The sequence below is a fragment of the Rattus rattus genome, chromosome 15 (genome assembly GCF_011064425.1).
Source record: "Rattus rattus isolate New Zealand chromosome 15, Rrattus_CSIRO_v1, whole genome shotgun sequence".
NCBI classification, from domain to species: domain Eukaryota; kingdom Metazoa; phylum Chordata; class Mammalia; order Rodentia; family Muridae; genus Rattus; species Rattus rattus.
Window position 1 is genome coordinate 27,404,657 of NC_046168.1, and position 10,048 is coordinate 27,414,704.

Sequence of the window (10,048 nt, forward strand, 5' to 3'; positions counted from 1 at the left end):
TGGGAGAAGCCGTGGCAGGACAAGATGGCAGCTGATGTTAAGATTCTGCTCTGTGTATTTACAGGTTGTTATTAATGTTCTCAAGGGATGGATGGTACCGGGCTTTGTATGTTTAAGTGGGCAATTATATCTTACCAATTGGATCTAAGATTATTGTGTTGTGTGTTCTTTTATGTGAGGATTTGAGTGTAGGAAAGTGTGCGGCTGGAGTGTGTTTCCGCCAAGCTATCTAGCAGATATCTTGGGGCACCGCTGTGCGGACCTAGTGGGGTAAAAGACAACTACTTTTTTATTTATATATTTTTACAAAAACATTCTTTGGTTGGTAGTTCAGACTCTGAGAGCCCTAAGGAACCAGGTTGGTTGATTGTTAGCCTTCCTGTGGAGTTCCTATCTCCTTAGAGGTCACAATCCATCCTGCTACTCTTCCATAAGAGTCTCCGAGCTCTACTCACTGTTCGGCCGTGGGTGTCTGCATTTGTCTGAGTCAGCTGCTGGGTGGAGCCTTAGTTTTAAGTATTTATTTGAGCAAATCTCAAATTGGATCCAACACTGGCTGTTCCACTAAACAAAGAAACTAAACAAAGAAAGCTCATGGGTCACATCCTTGTCAGCAGTGGCTGTCAGTGCTTTTGGATTTTAGTCATTGTTATAAATGTGTAGTGATAGAGAGATCCTTTAATCTTGTAGTTTCCTAAGAGAAACGTCAGAACCAACATGAAACTAGTAACTGTGCATGTCTTTTTCTCTGCTGTTTTTGAAATTTGGGGATTTCTGTTGATACAGTCTATTAGTAAGCACATCAAAGGTGTTCTTTGCTCCATTATACTAATAAACATTACTAGCATTTCTTCTTTCATAGAATTCCCATCTGTTTATATTCTGTACCTTTATTGATATTTGCTATTGATTATGTCTTCTTAAGTCCCTGTCTGATAATGGCAACATTACTTGTACATCTGACTGAGTCTGCTTCTAAAAATTTCCTTTTATTTTCAAACCATCCCTTGCCTTTTAGTATACCTTGTACTTTATTTCCTTTATTGTTATTGGAAGTAGAGCATGCGACAGAGAGTTTAAGGAACTCAGTAAATAGGCTTTGAATATTGTAGTGACAAGATGGGAGGAATTGTAGTCTACAATCTGGTCTCTGTTTCTAGGAGCCTATGGTCCTGAGCTGTGAGCTTCATAGGTATGTCTTATTGCCCCTCATTCAGATGCGATGGGAAAATATTATAGATGGCGTCATCACAGCCAGCTAGTGGGACTTCTTTCTAACAAGCGAGTTCTATTTTATGAATCAATCTTTGGCCAAATGATCTGCTTATGGAGTGTATTACTGGATTCTCTAAAATCTTGCAAGTACCTAATAAACAGATCACAAAACTCAGGAGGTGCGTTATAGACTGAAGAACCCCATAGAACTACAGGCTTGTACAGGTTCTTATTGTCTCTAAATGGATGCATTTCTTTTGTTAATCCTATTTAACAAAAATAGAATAACATTTGCCATAGTAAACTTATTTCTTTGGATAGAAAACTGGGTATGTGAGGGTTGACTGTACAGCAGGCTCTTTAAGACCCTGAGGGGATGGATAATAAGGACCGTTTGTTTCTGCAGCCCCATCTTTCAGGGCCCCAATGTGTTCTCTCTCTCCTTGAGTTAGTTATTTTCTTCCTTGGTACAATTTTGTGAGGATTGTGGACTTATAAGTGATACAAAATTGGGATCTGGGGAGATGACTCTGTGGTTAAGAGGGCTTGCTGTTGTATCATGAGGACTCAAGTTCAGATCCAAGTGTACGCACTAGGAAGCTCACGAACACCTGGCACTCTAGTTCCAAGGGAAGTGATATCCTCTTGTGGCCTCCATTTGTACTTAGACTCATATGCACACAAAGAAACTCTTTCACAGACACAAACAAATACAAAAAGTAAAAATCAAATATTTAAAACAAAGGAATATAAAACAATTTGAGCTGTGGTTTTAGCTCAGCAATGTTCAAGAGCCTAGGTTCCATCCTTAGCACTGAAAAATGAAATAATAAAATGTAGCCCAGTTGGAGAAGTTATATAATTGTATTAATGTGCCCTATATTCTGTTCCAATTACTCTACTGTACGTAAGTATCCTTTGTTTGGTGGTCTTTGCTTCATTTTTCTTTAATAATCTTTAATAATTATGTTATTCTTCATCCCAAAGCTCCTAAGTGTAACACCAGCATCTATGATAGCATCAGCAGGTACTTTCAGAGCACACACCATTGTTGGAAATGCTTGCTATTCCTACTTTATGCACAAAGAGTGGCAAGGTACATACAGGTTTAAGAAAAAGACTAGTGCAATGTCCTGCATCTGCCCTGAATAACTCAGACTATGACTGCAGTTAAAGAACGACATGAGTTAAAATAAGATCAGTTGTGTGGGCTCCAGGCCAGCCAGATGAGTGTGTGTAAGAAGAGTGAATTTGAACAGAGACATGTATAGAAGTAAGACGACAAGAAGGTGCTACAGGAAGTTGGTCATTTATATGCCAATGTGACAGGTCTCAGAGAAAACCATAACTTCTCTCAGAACTGTCAGGGAATTAAATTTCCTACATAAGGATTGTGCCCATGATGCTTCATCTACCAATGCTAGCAATTTGTAAAATATTTAATAGTATAATATATTATCATGTTATCTATATAATATGTCAACAATGGCAATGATAGTAATGATAAGAATAGGGATAATAATAATGAAGACGAAACACATGTACTGATTCCACTATCTTTATCCCTGGCATCAGTAGGAGATTGAAGGTAAACAAACTGAGACGTCATTTTCCAAGTATCTTAAAACTTTTAGTCTCCAAGTTATTACAACTTTAGGAAGGACAGAAATAAACAGCGAAAATCTGGGGCTCCTCTGTTTACTATTAACCTGTAACAACTACCGAGTGTTTTAGTGCTTAGATCAAATAAGAAAATGGCTAAAAGGTCAAAACTAATGGATTTGTAGCTATCGATTAGCAGGTGAAATTCAGAGAAAATAAAACACAGATGTAGAACAATCAATGAGAATAAAATGCTAAAAAGGAAAGATTTAATGAATGAGAAAGGTTTAATGAGAAGACATGAGATGAAAGCTGGGTTTGTTATTTCTTTCAAGAAAGATCAGTGCTGTATATTATAGATTAAATTGAACTCTGAGAATGTCCGATACTCCCTCAGCCCTGTGAGGGTTCATTACTGCAGTGAAAGGGCTCTAGCATCCATCACAACTTGATTTTCAAGGGGACTTTGCAGAGTTACTTTAAAACTTGCTTCTTTATTTCTTTGGTGAGACGATAATTAACTTTTACCTGCCTTTTACTAGTTCAGTCTTTAAAGGAATAGAGAGTATTTCACCTGTGACATTTTCCATTTAGCCATCATCACCTCAAGTAATGACTCCGAAAACATGGCACAAAACACTACTCTAAGGCTATCTCTGGAGATGGCATCCACATGCTTATGCAGCTTTGCCCACCCCAGTCATTTTGAGAAATTCATGTTGAAGAATAATGAACTTATCCCAGACTAGTAAGGTTTGAATGTTTAAAGTTTTATATTTTTACATGTATATGAATGTTCTGTTCTGCTTGCAGTGCACCATGTGTGTGCTTGGTGCTCATGGAGGCCAAAAGAGGAAGATGGACGAGATTGACTAGAACTGGAATGCAACTGGGTGGTTGCTAAACTCCAAGGTAGGTGCTAGGAATTGAACTCAGGTCCCTTGTAACATTGCAAGAGAAGAAAGTCCTCTTAACTGCTAAGCCTGGTGTGTGTGTGTGTGTGTGTGTGTGTGTGTGTGTGTGTGTGTGTGTGTATATCTTAAGCATCCAAAGTGTTCAAAATTAAATATTTTAGTGGCTTTATAAAATTATTTTACGATTAAGGGCTAAAGTCAACTGGATGGAAAGAGCTAAGAAGCAAGGAACCACCTCAAAGCTTTAAGCTTCTTTAATGTCTCTTTGTGTTCAATGGACACGTGTGTATTCCTGTGTATATATGTGTGGGTACACATGCCCATGCCTGAAGGAGACTTGCAATCAGCCTCACGTGTCATCCTTAGATGCTGTTCATCTTGCTTTCTGAGGTAGCGTCTCTCACTGGTGAAGTTAGGCTGCCACACTCAAGGATCCTCCTGTCTTCGCCTTCTCAGCGTGGGGTGACAGGTGTGCACTGTGGCATCCAATCTTTTTGATATGGGTTCCAGGAGTTGAACTCCAGTCTGTAACTTTGCATGGCAAAGAGTTGCTGCCTAAGTTATCTCATTGGCCTTAGAAAGCTTTAGAATTCCGGATTTACTATTTAATGTACAGGTGCAAGTAACAGGTGCCATTGCAATGACAATGATGGTGAATTCTCGACCATTTGTTGAGTATTCATTAGGATTCCGGCCATACACTAACAGCTTCTCAGAGGCTCTACATACAGGGTAATGTTTCAACAGTACCATGAACTCTGTTTTCTTTAAATTATTTTCCTATAGCAACCCTTCTTTTTATGAACACCTAGTAGGAATAGCACACAAAATTTTTTAAAAGTTGTGTTTGAAGTGTCCATTTTCCAAGTATAATTAATATCACTTTTAAATTGACTGCTGGATTTTTGTGCTATGAAATTAGCTGTAACTTTAATTTTTTAAAATGATGGTTCTTAAATGCTTTAACCTCCCTTGTAGCCCACCACTCACCAGAAGTAGTGGAAAAGAAAAGGTATGGGGTAGGGGAGGGAGGAAAGTGGACCTGTTTAGAAAGGTTCTTTGGTGTTGGGGATTGGCTCTAATGCTTTGAATTAATCTGGCCCCCAAATCTGAAATCTGCATGTCCAAACACGGAAGGTTCTTGTCCCCAATTGGTTTTTGATTGGATAATAAAGAGCCAATAGCTAATGACTGGGCAGTGTAGATTAAGGCAGGACTATTAGATATGCAAGGGCTAGGAACTGGGAGAAAGGCAGGAGAATGAAAAGCCATGATTTAGAGGGAGATGGATCTGATTTAGAGGTACAGAAGCAAAATCATCCAAAATGTAAGTGAGAATTTGGTTGCAGAAGGGCTGCCCAGAAGTGTCTCGGGCAGCTAAAATTAGGGGGCTGCCCCGAAGGTAATAGGGCAGCAAAAATAAAACATAAATTTATAATGTATTGAGCGAGGAATACTGGAGGGAAATGTATGGTAGCCAGGCAGAGGAGTAGAACTGCCCAACCCTTGAGCAAGTCAAGGCATGTTAAGTTAATTGTGTGCGTGTGTGTGTGTGTGTGTGTGTGTGTGTGTGTGTGTGTGTGTGTGTATTTCATTTCATTTGCAAATCTAGATAGCTCCTGGGCAGGTGTGTACATGTGACCTGCCAGAAGTCAAAGCAGTGTAGCTAAATTTTGCTGCTAAACTTTGGAACAACTGTGTTATTTGGAAATCAGCAGTTCAGTCCACACGTTAGCAGGCAGTGGCAGCTAGATCCACTCACAAACACTTCACAGATGTACCAGCAGTCCAGTTCCATAGAGTCAGGTTAGCAACAGCATTGCCATGACATAGCAGAGAAAGCCAGGTCTCAGCCTCTGCTCAAGTCATCAGGATGGACCAATAAGAACATAAGGAGAACTTACGTTTTTCTCTCAGGGAAGTGAAGATCAGCAGACTCGAGACCCACAAGTGTCACACAGCTAGCTGTCCCAGCAAGCCAAGCTCTGTCTTTGTCACTCCATCAACTCCTATTTCTACACTCCCATATCCTCCAAACATCACTTGTCCTCAGCATGAGCTTGCAATCAGCCCGAGTCCAAGGAGTCCCAACAAATGGAGGTCAACTATGCAACACAAGGCAGGTCAGTACATACGTGTTGTTAGCACAGAATCCTTTCACATGTTTGCTTTAGCAGAACACCATCTCTCCTTTGTCTGCTTTAGTGCTTTAATGTTCCTTCACGAGTCCGCCTTACTTAGTCTTTCACCTGTGTCCACTTCAGGAAAATGCTCCTTCATGTGTTTGCCCCAATAAAACACCATCCAACACAACTGACTTTCCAATTAACCCTTAAGTTTCCACTTCAGTTAGGTCTTCCTAGAAGCTGATAAGGGCATTGTTGATCCTTTCTCTTTTACATATACAAATGTTCAGAATATGTGTTACATCCATATACCAAACCCATAAAAATGGTTATTTAAGATAACAGCAATCATTTTTACCCTTATGTTTCAATGTTTTGAACTAGATTGGACTCAGCTGGGTGGCTTTTCCTATTTCTCACAGGCTAACTTCAATGACGGTGGTCGAGTGTGACTGAGTGGGAAAATGGGCTCTCCTCTGTGCCTAGAGCCTGGGTTATGGCATCTATGTTCTCCTTCATTTCTTCTCTCATCTCCTAGCTTTGACTCACATGGAGACAGGGTTCAAGAAGGTGACATAAGTGCACACAAGGGCTCGAGACCTAGGGTGAGAACTGGCCTGCTGTCCCACAGTGTCAGATAAACCATGCAAAACATGAAGCCCAGCTCATTCAGTTTTAGTCTGGGTTGGTCTTTTAATCTCACTCACTTTAAATTTCTGCCATGAATAAATATTTCAACATTAAGATGGTCTTGATTAATTGTTGATTTATAGATTCTGAGTTGGTAATATATTTAAACTTAAATGATAGTCATTTCTTTAGAACTTAAAAGAACATGAAGTTATACATTAAAAACCTTGACGATGAGGATCTTAGGCTGTCTTCGATTTGGAAGAGTATTCTGAAGATGAAAAGTAATGGAAAAAAATATAAAACAACCATCTCAATGTATTCACCCTGTTGAAATCTGACGTAAGTGTTATACTCAGCTGATGAATCCTTTTTCCAGTCCACTAAGTAAACAGAAGTAAAAAATCAGAATAATGTTTCAAAGTTTATACATATATATGTGTGTGTGTGTGTACGAATTATGAATTCACATATGTGAAACTCACACATAATATCATATATGCATGGAATATCCATGTTCTTCAAAGTCAATATCACATAATCACATACATGGAGTAGATTCCATGGTGTCTGTCCAACTCAATGCATTGGACTCTGCTTCCGCCCCTTAGAGTTTTCTTGCCAGTGTTGAATTGTGTTGTATTACTTCTATATAAAATCAATTCCTGTTCCCCCAGTTTGATCTCTTCAGACACCACTGTTTCTCTACAGTAAAACCTTTTTCTGCTTCATCTTGCTTATTCTTTCCAAAGTTTTTCCCTCTATTTTCTACCAAACTTGTTCTAAGAAACTGCAAAGACACAAAATAATGACTTAGTGTCTCTTGTCTTTTCACTTCCATGACCTCAAGTGTATGCGGGTCTTGCCCCACAAACATCCGTTTATAATCTTCAGATCAGTTTTCAAAACCATTGAACGTCTCCTAAGTTAACTGAATCTGGCACTGTCCTTGAGGCAACTTCAAATTCCACACGTTGAGGGTCTTGGATCTTCAAGACCTTCCCCATTCACAGATGCTTCCTGTGAGTATTAGGTTGTAGTTGACACAATTACCTGCATAGAAATGTGGCCTTCTCACAAGCTCCAGGACAGGTTCATGAAGTTTGTCAGGATCTACCCCTCATTTACTGTTCTAGAGTGAGGATAGAGAACAGTAGGAGCTTGAATGCAGGCTTCTAAGCATCTCCATGTGTCTCAGGTATGAAGCTTTCCTAACCAAGATCTCCTGGATATGCATGGAAGCTATGTTAACAATGGAGGTGTCACTAATTACATGTCAGGACTTTCCCCCTTTCCAGAGAGTCAGGGGTGACACTGCAAGTTCCTTTGCTCACATATGAGTTTCCATGGCTATCATCCCCAACCAAAGACTACCTAGAAACACACAGGAAGTTACCTTAGCATGCTAAAGACACTGCTTAGTTCTAGAATAGTAAGTATTTGAGAAACTGTATTATTTCTACTCTAGGTCTCTGAAGTTTCCATACTGTTATACTCATGTCCTGTCTAAACTTCAATCTTTCTGCTTCCCATTCTAGCTCTAACATATTACCATATTAATTATTCTCATATTTGGGCTACATTTATTTCCTTTTTCTTCCACCCATATAGTTATTTCCCCAACACTGCTTTTGGTTGGAGTTGTTGATTGACCTTTGCTCTTATTTTTGCATGCATAGTCAACTGTTTAAATAGTCCCATCTGAAGGTCTCTGGTTTATATTTCTCTCTTAATGTTGTTTTCCCAGAATAGCTCCTGGCTAGCCTTTTGGTATGTAGCAGAACAGGAAGTCCACATATATAAAGTAAGGGCTTCATAAGTACCCAGCCCAAGCCTGCTCCTATCCAAACTCATTTCCATTGAAATTAATGATGACTTCATCCTTCTGGTCTCAGGTTAGAAATGTGTCATCATTAACTCTATTTTATCTTCCAAATCTATCCTTAAATAGACCTTTCCAGTTCTTTGTTAGTGTAGACAGGGAGTCTGATCATTCTATATTACTGGAGCCCTGCTTTATATTTTACATGAATGACTATGATAGCTACTATTCTGTTCATAGTACGGCACCGAGAGTGAAACTTTAAATCAACTCATAGCACTTATCTATGCAAGAATGTCCAGGGCCCCATTTCATTCTCAATGTGAATGCAAGAGTCTGACAGTGGTTCACAAGGCCCCTTCTGATCCAGACCGTGTCATCTCTTTGATGGATTACTGGCCTTAATTTATTCCAGACATCCAGAAATGCTCTTTTCTGTCCACTGATCATGACTGGCATTCCTCACTCATGATCTTTTGAGTTCCTCTTGCTCCCTCATGCTCTCTAAATTGTTGTTCAAATGCTATTCCTCTTGACTACCCTCCAAGTAGATGTATCCTTCATCATGATTATCTTCTCTGTAATCAGCATTTAAACCTTACTAACAGTATTATTTTACAACCTTTTTGTTTTTCTCCTCACAATAATACAAGATTCATAAGAGACCTTTTCCTTCAACTTTCACAAAAGTTAGATTTTTTCCTTATTATTTTCTTTTTTTTTTCTCCATCTTATTAACTTGGGTATTTCTTATTTACATTTCAATTGTTATTCCCTTTCCTGTTTTCTGGGCCAACATCCCACTAACCCCTCCCTCTCCCCTTCTATATGGGTGTTCCCCTCCCCATCCTCCCCCCCTATTACCACCCTCCCCACAACAATCACATTCATTGGGGGTTCAGTCTTGGCAGCACCAAGGGCTTCCCTTTCCACTGGTGATCTTACTAGGATATTCATTGCTACCTATGAGGTTGGAGCCCAGGGTCAGTCCATGTATAGTCTTTGGGTAGTGGCTTAGTTCCTGGAAGCTCTGGTTGGTTGGCATTGTTGTTCATATGGGGTCTCAAGCCCCTTCAAGCTCTTCCAGTCCTTTCTCTGATTCCTTCAACGGGGGTCCCGTTCTCAGTTCAGTGGTTTGCTGCTGGCATTCGCCTATGTATTTGTCATATTCTGGCTATGTCTCTCAGAGGAGATCTACATCTGGTTCCTGTCAGCCTGCACTTCTTTGCTTCATCCATCTTATCTAGTTTGGTGGCTGTATATGTATGGGCCACATGTGGGGCAGGCTCTGAATGGGTGTTCCTTCTGCCTCTGTCTGTTCTAAACTTTGCCTCCCTATCCCCTCCAAGGGTATTCTTGTTCCCCTTTTAAAGAAGGAGTGAAGCATTCACATTTTGGTCATCCTTCTTGAGTTTCATGTGTTCTGTGCATCTAGGGCAATTCAAGAATTTGGGCTAATAGCCACTTATCAATAAGTACATACCATGTATGTCTTTCTGTGATTGGGTTACCTCACTCAGGATGATATTTTCCAGATCCATCCATTTGCCTATGAATTTCATAAAGTCATTGTTTTTGATAGTTGAGTAATATTCCATTGTGTAGATGTACCACATTTTCTGTATCCATTCCTCTGTTGAAGGGCATCTGGGTTCTTTCCAGCTTCTGGCTATTATGTCTCTTCTCTTTTCCTTGGGAAAAAAATCTTTATCTGTTCCCACAAACTAGGTGTTGGCACA